Below are 12,809 nucleotides of genomic sequence, written 5' to 3' on the forward strand. Positions count from 1 at the left end.
TCAGCTAGATTAATTATTAGCTGCCAATAAAAATTAATGGTCATCATCTATGGGCTTCTGAGCCTGATATCAGCTTGCATGATCCACTGTGGTAAGGACCATAAAGAGGTTGATAGATTGTATATTCTATCAATTCCAAGTCTATTGATCTAGAAAGCTCCATGCCTTTTGTGGTGCAGAGTGTTAAGACAGCAGAATGCAGTTCTAATCTTTCACGAAGGTTGCAGGATCAATCCCTGCATGGTTCAGGTAGCTGACTCAAGGTTGACTCAGCCTTCCAAGGTCAGTAAAATGCATACCCAGCTTGGTGGGGGGTAATAAACAAAAGTGTATACAAATAACAAGTTCCTTTCCCCATGCTAGATACTGCTCCCATGATTCCTAGATAATATCCTCTCATTATAGCGATATAATGAACAGTTGAAACGCCAATCTCTGGCCTCAGCTACAGCTTGCAAACCATGTTTATCCAGCACTATAGTTCACCAGTGATTGCTCTACTATTACACTGTGAGACTGGTATCGGGAAATCACTTTATCTCCCTGTATGTCATGTTATCTGTGTTTAATTGGTTTATAATAAGGTCACATCTCTTTCCCCTTGTCACTTACAAAGCATTATGTTCAGCAGAAGCTACTGAAATATTCCATACCCCAATGTGCCTACATTAACCCCCTAACCCTTCGGGGCACAGGATATGTATGGAGCAGGATCGGTAGCCACTGTATACAAGGCAGGTGCCAGTTTTTTTTTATACCCTCCCACGACAGCCGCGATCAGTGCTCACTCTGATCATGGCTGTTAACCCTTAAAATGTTATCGTCAATTCTGACAGTGACATTTACATCCCCCGATCAGCGTTCAGGGGTCCCGAAAAGCCCCCTGACGATGAGATCACAAGATGCCGTTCAGTTGTCATGGCAGGAGAGGGCCTCCTGGAGGCCACCAGGGATTCCATGAACGAATACCTATCTTGATAGACTGCCTGTCAGAATGTGGTATATTGCAATACTGTGGTATTGCATTATACTGTATAAGCGATAAAACGATCGCAAGTTCAAGTCCCCGGACTAAATAAAAAAGGATATTTAAAAAATAAAGGATATAAAAAGTTTTAAAAAAACCTTTTCCAATAAAAACTAAAAAAATCATATTTGGTATCGCTGTGTCCATAAAAGTTCAATGTATCAAAATAAGAGATTTTTTGTCCCAAATGGTGAATGTTGTCAGAAAAAATAAATACATAGCACCAGAAATTGTTCACTGTGCGGGATAAATACATTATTTGGATACAATAGAATTTTACAGATGTAGCAATACCAAATATGTTTTTGGGTTTACTTATTTAGATTTTTTATAATGAATATAGGAAAAGGGGAGGGGGGATACTTTTAGTATTCTTTATTTTTAGCAATAATTAAAACAACCTTTTTCTTCACAGTTTTTTTTTTTTAATCCCCTAAAGGGACTTGAACTTGCGATCATTTGATGCCATGTACTGCAATACTTCAGTATTGCACTATATGGTATTTCTGCTGGCAGTCTGAAGATCCCTGGCTACTATAACATCCAGACAACACTCCATGATCTCATTGTGGTGGGGAAGTAGGCATTTAGGACCGCTGATTGGGTCATTTAAGTGTCTCTGTCAGAATTGATAGCAATCGTCGGAATGAACTCTGATCGCTGCTGTTGTGGCCAGGTGTCTGTTGTCAAAGGCAGCCAACACTGGTCATGTATGAAGCCAGCCTGGTTTACAAGCCCGTGCAATTTGAACTTCACGCACATCGGATATATGTGTACATGCTGGGGTGTGAAGGGGTTAATGCATATTTAAGGGGAAAAAATGAAGATGAAATATAGGAGAAAATACAATAGATCATTAGGAGCCCTAGCTTCTAATTATTCATTTGCTAGGAACTCATTTGCAAACCAAAGCTGCCTGCATTTTCATTGCAAGTCATCCAAAGTCCAAGGATTAAAAAGGACAAATGAAATAAAAATCCATCTTTGTCAAACAGTGGTCATATAATAAAGCTGGTTCAATTATCTGTCACATGATGTTAGGTGATGCATGGTCTTGGGTGAACATGATCAAGCGACCCTTTGATCACGACATGCTTGCTGACCATGCTGTGACTGTAATACGTATTAAGGCATTTAAGTGTTGCACATAAAAGGATAAATCATGATAGTACTGGAAAATCTAAAAGTCCCAAATACCAATAACCTGGGAAAGGAAAGACAATTACAATGTTTGAGTGTTACATTTCAACCAGCCTTGATATGGTCCCCCACCGCTCGATCATTAGTGTTCAGCTATGGTCATGTAATTGGCTACTATGTAGCTTTGAAGCTCGAACAAGCAACATATCCAGCAGCATAAATTACTAGTACTTTGTGGCCAGTAATCAGGAACAAAATGGTAAGACGTATAGGAGTTACAATCCTATTCTTAGCCAAGGCAATATTTCAAATGGTTGTGCAAACTGGACCACCCATGTCAATATGTCCTAATGCAGCATATGGCTTCTGATGCCAGACAGAAAAGCTGCTGGAAGGGTTAATCCTGCTCTAGTAGTTTTGGACTGACCATGTATTATATGGTCATCCAGTTTTCTGAATGGATGATATGTAGTACGGAAATTCTTCAAATGTTGCCCCTCACAGGTATTCCTAGTGACATTGGCTGATTGTCGGAGGTTTGACTCCACCAAATATGTAGTGATCAGATGGTTGCCAGAGCAATTTGTTTTTAAGAAATGGATATATCATTATGATAATTCCTTTAACAGGTAAGCAGATATGACTTCAAGGAACTAATTACAGTAAAAGGCAATCAAATATGAGTATCACAATAGTAGCCCAATAGTGTTGATCTACTTTTTGAAAAGTTCGGTTGGTTTTACGAATTTTGGTAAAATGTTTGGTTAGTATTAGTCTGTATTAGTTTGAACCGAACCTTCACCAATACCCCTAAAAATTGATGTAAATATAACATCAGTGGTGGCCCTCCTGAGGCACATTGGTTAGCACTGTTGTCTTACAATGCTGGGGTCCTACGTTCAAATCTGACAACATCTGTATGGAGTTTGTATATTCTCCCCATGTTTTATTTATGCAGCACATACATATTATACAGCACTTGATATTTTCTGTCCCCATTGGGGCTCACATTAATATATATATATATATATTCACCTGTTAGTATGTTTTTGGAATGTGGGAGGAAACCAACACAAATAGGGAGAACATACAAACTTCATGCAGATGTTGTCCTTGATCAGATGTAAACCTAACACCTGTGCTGCAAGGTAACAATGCCAGCCTCTGAGCTACCATGCTTTTCCTTCTTCCTTCTTCTACTGCTTCCTCCTCCTCCTCCCTACCTTGAGGAAGAGAGATGAGTAGGAGGATGGTGGCTCATTAGATAGTACAGTGGTACCTCGGGATACGAGTGCCTCAGCTTGCGAGTTTTTTGACTTGTGAGCAGTCTCCCTCACAAATTTTTGCTCTGATTTACAAGCAAAAACTCAGGGTACGAGCCTGCTTGCAAGTCAAAAAACTCACAAGCTAAGGCGTTTCGTCCTTACGATGGTCTGCGGCGCTGCTGCAGGCTGTCGGTCTCTCCTCCATGCCAACAGAGAATTTGCTTTCTGGATGCGGGGCTTGAATTCCCTGCCTCCAGCAAGCTAATGCTTTGATTGGTTAACTCAGTGCCGGGTCAGCCAATGAAAGCCGGTGCTGGGTTAACCAATCACAGCCATTCAATTACATAATCAGAAGGAAAGCTGAGCTGCTCCCATACACAATTGTCTGGCTCCCTAAGGATAGGTTCACATGGCAGAATCTTCACATGTGCGAATTTTGCCTCTAAAAACTGCAACAAAATTGGTCTTTCTGTGGTCCTCAGGGTTCTTGTCCAAAATGTATTGTAAGTATGTAGGACCAACAAAAATAATTACTGATCTGCAAAACTCTATAGTTTTCTATTGATGTACATGTATGAGTGTATACACTGATTATATGTTATAACATGAAGACCTTTTTCTCCAATCCCCCGGACACATGCTCTGCTTTAAAGGGAATAAAACAAACATCTTCATACTGAGAATATATGTCAGATTCCTTTCCATTTGTTCTGCCTGTCACAGGTCATCTACAACTATGAAAGAGCTCCGAGGAGATCCAGGCATCCCATATTTTATTACTTCCTTGGATATATTTATAACTAGATTTACTGGAAGGAACATTAACTGTCAGCTCTGTGATCATCAGGTATTTATTGCAAGTGGCAGATTGATCCAATTCCTTTGTTACGAGACACAGATCATGCATGAAAATACTTAACATTGACTTCATATTATGTAGCCGCTGCAAAGAAAATTATTTGCAAGCAGGACTCTAAATTGAATATTCACTTTTCATAAAAAGGTCCAGTTGTATCTTTATAGTGACTGGAGTTTATCTGTTTGAACTCCTAAGACATAAAGAGAAAAGATGAAATTCTGCGTACCCGCAGCTACCTCTAGAGGGCGCTTACTGCATACTGTTGTACATTGAAATTAATAACAAAATTAAGCAACCAAGTACTGTCGTATACAGTAAGCTCCCCCTAGTGGCGGCAGCTGGAAGGCAGAATTTTTTCAAACAGAAGTATTTGCACACTTTTTGAGAATAGAACCTAATAAGGTCATTGGTTTCATTCCCATTTCCTTTTTTTGCATGCACATTTCCCGTGCGCGCAAAATCGAGGTCTTGCAATATTTTACTGCATATTTACACGCCAAAGATCCAAATAGAAGTATAGGGGAGGTGTGCAAATGCGGGCACAATACACAAGAACATGTGCCAAGCTGTGAGGAAAAGAAGACACCTGGACTTTATTAGGCTAAATCAGGGCGGAGAGTCTTGTGCAAACATATAAACTTACCCTGTGTACATGAAAAAAATTACAATTCTATACGCAGATATACGCACAAAGCTACCTCAGTCACTGTGCAAATATGTTGTACTGAAGCATATGCAATTGCGCATATGGTCATCTGAAGCCGCCCTTAAAAACAACATATTACATACATTTATATAAGACTCTATTCAAAGCGCTGCGGAATATGTTGGCGCTATACAAATAAAGTTTATTATTATTATTCATTTCTGATTTCTCTAATATCTATCCATCTGTATACAATGTGTATAGCACATGTTTCCAGCACTTTGCAGAAGAGAACGCCAATGTCAAAGCTCTGTCCTGCATAGTGTAATATACATATGCAGAAGAGAGCTTTAACATGGGAGCTCTATCCTGCATAGTATTAGAAAAATGTGTCTGACCTCGCCTGCATGGGAGCTATGCAGGGAAATCTCAATGCTGGACAAGGTCCGCCATTGGATTGGAAAGGGTCAATCCTTAAATATATATATATATATATATATATATATATATATATATATATATGTATGTATATATATGATTTTGACCTTTTTTATATCCTTCCTAAACGTTCTCTCCTGTGTTACTTATCTTTAAACAGTAAGGTGACGGCTTTTACATTCCATAATCCCTGCAAATATTTCACCACTCAGACATTTCCTTTGTGCATGATTATTCCTCGCAGAGCCACTATGTATAATTGTGGTTCTATCCATGTAATGGCAATTAGTTAGATTTAACCAAGTTGTTCCAGTATAATACCCATGCTCCAAAACTAATCGACATTTTATCTATGTGAAATGTTCAAAATAACAACACATCCTCCACTTTACAGTAGAGACATACTGAATGGGCACTTTATTAGAGACAGCTTCCCCTTCACAATTAGAGCTTCCCTGTATACAAATTAGATACGTGACCCTGGAGGGCAGCATAAGTGCGGCTTCAGACGAGCGTATGTGCAAATACGCTTGCCTCAGCGCAATGTATTTGCGGAGTGAACGAGGTTGATTTGCCCATGTATCTGTGCATTGTACCTTTTTGCAGATGCAGGGCCTGTTCATATGGGCGCGTGACACCCTCCTCCCACCCCAATTTAAAAGGCTATGTAACCTAATGACGTGCAGATGTGTTCCTATCCCCATGGTTTTGCACATATTCTTGTGTATTGTATGCGCAGGTGGGCACCTCCCATAGACTTCTATGGAGCTCTTTTCTGCGCAATACACAGAAAGATACAGCAGAAACTATTTTTTTGCTTGTGCGAGAAATGCATGCGCAAAAAAAGAAAATTAGAGCAAACCCATTGAAACCAATGAATTCTATTCTTTGTGTTTTGTGTAGAGAGACACATACCTATAAACTGCTGCTTTATAATGCCGGAGTTCAAATGTGACCAAGGACAACATCTAGATGGAGTTTTTCAAAATCCTCATTAATGTTATCCTTGATGGGATTTGAACCTAGATCTTAGCACTGAAAGACAACAGTACTAGAGATGAGCGAGTATACTCGCTAAGGCGCATTACTCGAGCGAGTAGTGCCTTAGCCGAGTATCTCCCTGCTCGTCTCTAAAGATTCGGGGGGCGGGTGTGGAGCGGCGGGGGAGAGTGGGGAGAAACGGAGGGGAGATCTCCCTCTCCCCCCCCCCCCCCCCCCCCGCTCCCCGCCGCAACTCACCTGCCACCGGAGCCGGCCCCCGAATCTTTAGAGACGAGCAGGGAGATACTCGGCTAAGGCACTACTCGCTGGAGTAATGTGCCTTAGCGAGTATACTCGCTCATCTCTAAACAGTACTAACAACTCAGCCACATTTATAGAAAGCACACACTCAACATATTTTATCATCTTGACAAACAACACTAATATATACACATCTTAGCCTGATGTGGTGCAGTTTGTTATCTAAGTGACTCTGCCCTCCTGTGGATGCATTATGTAACTACACGCTATGCCTCACACTCACTCATCATCACCATAGCATCTACAGGGTGGCCACGGAAAAGAAGCCCACCACATGGTTAGAAAAGCTGTCTAAAAGATAATCTCCTTGTTGCGCATTTCTTATACTGCAGAGGCAAAATTAAATGGCGTTGTAATTGGTTGATATAGGGTTTTCTTTTAGATAGCTTCTATAAAAATGTGGGGCCGGGTAATTTTCCGTGCCCAGCCCCCCCCCCCCCCCCCCTCCCGTATAACAAACATCTGTGGAATGTTGTTCACTGGGAAATATTTTAATTAGATAAGCTAAGAATAAAAGGAAAGTCTGAAGAGACTTCTGAAAAACTCAGCTAATGTCTACAACAGTAGGCCAGGGGGCCAACATGCAAAGGGATCTCCATGTTGGTTTGTCCTGAGGATTTCATGTATTTGAAATAGCTGTCGCCTCTGTATTATACCTATTATTCCCAATTCCAATGAACAATTTTCCTGACCATAGAGATTTATATGTATAGACTACAGTCACAGTACCTGGGCCAGGCTTTCTACTAGTTCCAGATGATAAATATTGTAATCCAGATAGCCAAAAGGTAAGAAAGAGAGCAGAATAACTTCACTCTAATTCACCCTATGCTGAAACCCTAGATAGAGTTATCACCCCGAGAAGGGCAACCCGACAAAGCAACCTCCTTCTTAGCCCTATAGTACCCCTATAACAATGCAACAATAGGTACCATATCTGATACCTAAATAAGGGAGATGGAATAATACCTCCACAGTTCCAACTATTGGAAGGCAGCATTCCTTCAAGCCAAAGTTGGACTCTTTAAGCAAGCCTTGTAACAATGACCGGGAATTACAAGGCTTGTATAAAGAGTCTGACTTTGGCTTGAAGGAATACTGTCTTCCAATAGGTGAATAGGTGGCACTGTGAAGGTATTATTCCATCTCCCTTATTTGCATATTACCCAGAGGAGCATAAATGGCCTTTTGAGCAGAGGCGTACCTTGAAGCTCCCGGAGCCCAATGCAAAACTTGTAACAGGGCCCCGAACTATAATGCTTTACTCATAGTACTGGGTTCCCTATATGGGGAAGAGAGGCCTTATGGGCTCCCTAAGGCTCCTGGGCCTGGGTGCAACTGCATCCTCTGCATCATCTATAGTTACACCCCTGCTTTTGAGTCTCCTCACTCACCATCTAGGTGTTCTCCCTAAGGAGAAAAGATAGCATATCTGACACGGACACAGTTTAAAATAAGCAATGGTAATAAAGTAAATTATAACCATGTCTTGCCATAACCAACAAAAATTAACAGAAGATATCAAAAAGACCTAGTGAAGGTAACTTGGACAGAAGCATACATAAGTATCCTATAGTAAGAGATCATAGTAATAACATATATCAAAGTCCCATATCGGACAGGTCCTTGATAACACAGCCAGGACTTCAATTAGCTCTAGCCATCCTATCGCCATATGGTCGCGCTACCTCAGTGATACGGTTCTTTCCGCAGCATTCCATTTTGTAGGATTAGGTTTCTCGGTGATCTTGCCTACCCTTCAGCCTCATCACATTCAATGTCATCTGTAGAAGAATAATTCCAGGGCATGTCTTGGTGCTCGTATTGACAGATTTCACCCTGGTAAAGCAATATAGGTGCTTCTCCTGGAAATGTTTTTCTATCATTAGTTTTCTGACATCGCTGACATTAAATCATTATATGCTTATAATAGGAGCACCACTGATGCATTTATGCAGCCACCGAGCCCCATTTGTATTTAGTAGTAAACAGCCTGTATAGAAATATGGATCATTTTATCATTGCAAATTAAAAATCGTCAACTGAATTAGTTTGCATTTCTCAGTATGAAGAATGAGAAAAGTCATCGATTTAGGTGCTCGCTCTACATTATACACCATTCTGCCTTCTCCATTTACCTTTCCTGGCAGTATTTCCATGCATTCAATAGATGGGAAAAGCATCATCATAAACAAATGTATATTAGTGGCACTGAACTGTCCAAGGTAAATGATCTCCTTGCAGGTCTGTCTGAGCCTTCAATAGATGTTCAGCCATTTTCCAAATTGCCAAGTGCAAAGCAAATAGAAGAAGAACTAAGATATTCCAAATGCATATTAAAATCAAACGCCTTGTTGTGTCATTCATCTTCATAGTCAATACTAAGAGTATACAACTGAACGCTGCTCACAGAGCTTCTGATCAGCAAAGCCACTAAATAAAATGTGGGATGTAAGAGCCGTTGTCATCAGGCGCCAATCTGACTGCCCTCGGGAACCAACTTTAAATTGTCCTGACTAAGGTGAAAAAATTATAAAGAATCGGAAACTTTATTCTACAGGTCGTGTTAATCTATCATCCGGTATAAATGCCAGATAAGCATGAAATATTCGCAATTTCTTGTATTTTCATGACTCCCACCAATACCCAAAGGCTAAATAAAACAGCATGCGAGTCTACATTATCCTACCAAAAGTAATTGGGCAGCTGAGCAAGAATCACAACTAGTATACATACTTTCTAATGTCTGATACACTTTAGTTAGTATTTCCCTCTATTCAGCCTGCAAACGACTGTTGAGTTTTATCAAAGAAGATGCATCAGCTTTTCTGCAATGGTACAAGGAGTGTTGTCGTTGGACAGTTGAGCAGTGGAAGAATGTTCTATGAAGTGATGAATCACACTACTCCATCTTCAAATCAGATGGATGTACCTAGGTGTGGAGGACATCTGGGGAATGCCTTTTGCCTCAGTGTGTTGTGCCAACAGTTAGGTACAGCCAATCTGTTCTGGGGATTCTTTACATGGCGTGGTCTCAGCCCATTGGTTGTAGTAGCAAGAACCAAGAACACCGGTTTACCTTGACATTCTAGATAATAATGTGTTGCCAACAATGTGGCAATAGTCTGCGAATGGTTAGCTATACTTCCAACAAGACAACACGCTTTGTCCCTAATCCAACGCTGTTTTTGTTTTAAGGATATGGATGATCCACTATTGGACTTGTCTGTGCATAGTTCCAACCTGAACCCTACTTAACATTTTTGGGATGAACTGGAACATCGCATCAGGAAACATAAACAGTGTCTATTTTCTTTGACAGAACTTGCCAGACATTTGCAGGATGACTGGAAGGAAACACCAGCTGAAGTATATCCCACATTAGTACAAAGCATCTGATGTCACTAGGGCCAAAGGAGATATTTATATGCAGATCATTGGCAGATTCAGCTTATTTTAGTAGAATCTGAAGTTTATCTTTAGTGTATGATCACCATTCGGTCTAAACGCGAACCAATGGCCGAATAACAATGGTCTACTTTTCTCTCGTCGTTCATTTTAGATGAGCAGAAAAATCATTGTTGGCTCGTTCACGTCTCGTTCGGTGTAAACAGCACTCGTTCTGTCCTTCTCATTCACTTATACAAGGAATTGTGACATAGTGAACAACTCTGATTGATTTCTCATCGGAACGAGCCAACAATGTATCTGCCTGTATAAATGAGCCAAAATTAATGCCGTTCACACGATCAACCATAAATCAGCTTGTCTAAAATGGCCCTTAGTCCTTGTCCATCAGGTCTCTGCTGCTCTTTAAGGCCTCCTTCCCACGAACGGATTTACGCCGCGTAAATCCGCGGCAAAAATCCGCTGCGTTGCCCCCTGCTATTAGGTTCTATTGAACCTAATAGCACAATGCACACGATGCGTAATTCCACCGCGGAATTACGCACCGTGAAATCTCCCGTTCTCACCCGCAGCATGTTCTATTTGCTGCAGGTGTACGCGCTGACGGCTTCCATTGCAGTCAATGGAAGCCGTCCGTTCACGCTATCTCCCGCTGCAACCAGCGGAAGATAGCGTGAAAAAACGCTTCCCCGCCTACCGCCGCGCGTCATATGACGTGGCCGGCGCGTCATATGACGCGGCCGGCGCGTCAAGTGACACGGCCGGCCGCGTCATGTGACGCGGTGGGCGTGTCACATGACGCGACGGCGGGGAAGCGTCTTCACGCTATCTTCCGCTGGTAAGTATGGGGTCTCTGGGGGGCGCCGTGACGGGCTTCACTGCGGAATATTACGCGGCGGAGCCCGTCACGCTCGTGGGAAGGAGGCCTAATGGTCAAAGTGGTCGACCAAACTTTGCTATTCTAGTAAAAGAATGGATACCTGATTGACCCATTATGTCAATGGAGAGAAAACTGATTTGTCATATAAGTCATTCATCCTGTAAAAACGGAATCCATAGCCAAAATGGGAAAACAACCTAAATTAGTTCTGCATTTACTTATATATGATACTTACAACTGTACAACAAAAATAGTGTAGTACCAAGAATAAGCTACATGATGTGAACACGTTTACATACTTATGATTAGAAAACCCATTAAAATTCATCTAGTGCTAATTTTCTGTTATTTTCCCTGTTTTCTGCCATATTCGTTGTGCTTGTGGGACGCACTGGGATGTGTGGGTGTCCAGGCAAACAACTAGGATTTGGTCGAACAACAAGATCACTTTTAATAATGAGAACTGAAATGTTTCCATAACTGCTTGAGCCTGGGCTCTACCGGTCTTCTGTAGTCTGCTGAAATTCCTGACTCAGTCCATCGCCTCAATTTGTGACTCTTTAGTTTCACATCAGAAGCAAGATTTCTACATTCCAGCAGAAAACTACAAGCAAGAAATTGACCCAGAACCTCCAGCTAAATCTGAACTCAGCTTTGTGATTCGCCGTCCCTGCTGAGGTAAGCGGGGCTGTTTCAGAAAGGTAGTACTTTCCCTTGGAAACCTAACTCTACCAAGCAGGACCAGCTTTACTTATCTTATCTCGAGTCCAAGGGGCTAATATCTCTGCTTGTGGAGAGAAGCATAATAGAGAGCACCATAAGGGTGTACAGAGACTCTTCTAGGCCATGCAATGCTCCCTGGGAAAAAGCTATGCAAATACGTCATAGAATAATTATTCCACAGCGCAACCTACTGGAATGATGGCTACCCTATATCCAGTTGATTTCCAACTTTTTAACAGTCCTTGCAACATGACTGGGGATGTAAGCCAAATCAGAAAACCTGTATACATGCAGCTGTTTCAGGTTCTTGCGCCTCATCATTGCACAGTAGAGTTCTGGTTGGGTGGGTGAAAGAGCATCATTACACCCCAGACTCATGTTGATGGCCTCTCACCCAGCCAACCACAATTGTACTGTCAAATGATGAGGGTCAAGAACCCTAAAACAGCTGTCTGTACATAAGTAATCTGGTTTGGTTTACATCCCTAGTCACTTGGCAAGGCCTGTTAAAAGGTTGACTATTTGACTCATAAGGGTAGCTAACGTCCAATAGGTGGCACTATGGTGGATTATTCCATCACTTCTTTTTGCTTATAAGAGGTCCTCTTGTGTTTTTATACAGGACTGTCCACCGTCCCAGCCTTCCAGGATAAATAGTAACTTTAAAAAAACAAAAAACTTTATGCAATCTCAATACTCCTAAGGCCCTGCTCACATCACGTTACGGTGTCCCATTTGACGTATATGAAAAGACTTGTAATTATTAGGAAATTATAGTACCACTGTTTCTGGTGGTGCAACACAGCTGTGCTACATGGTACATGCATTATGATTCACAGACATCACACACACAGCCCTACTACATCCATAGTGACTCCACACATCACACACACAGCTGTACTACATTTATCCTGTTTTCCATACATTACACACAGCTGTACTACATCCATCGTGATTCCCACACAACACAAACAGCTCTGCTTCATCCATGCTGATTCACACACATTACACACACAGCTCTGCTACATCCATGCTGACCCCACACATTACACACACAGCACATTACACATACAGCTCTACTACATCCATCCTGATCCCACACATTACACACACAGTTCTAC

At 41.5% G+C, this 12,809-nt stretch overlaps 1 protein-coding gene across 1 annotated transcript in view; it reads right to left on the reverse strand.

The window, feature by feature from the left end:
• Positions 1-12,809, reverse strand: part of RTN4RL1 (reticulon 4 receptor like 1) — a 194,432-nt gene that overhangs the window by 166,257 nt on the left and 15,366 nt on the right. The gene's annotated exons all lie outside the window — the stretch shown is intronic.

This window comes from Eleutherodactylus coqui, chromosome 4 (assembly GCF_035609145.1).
Source record: "Eleutherodactylus coqui strain aEleCoq1 chromosome 4, aEleCoq1.hap1, whole genome shotgun sequence".
Taxonomy (NCBI): domain Eukaryota; kingdom Metazoa; phylum Chordata; class Amphibia; order Anura; family Eleutherodactylidae; genus Eleutherodactylus; species Eleutherodactylus coqui.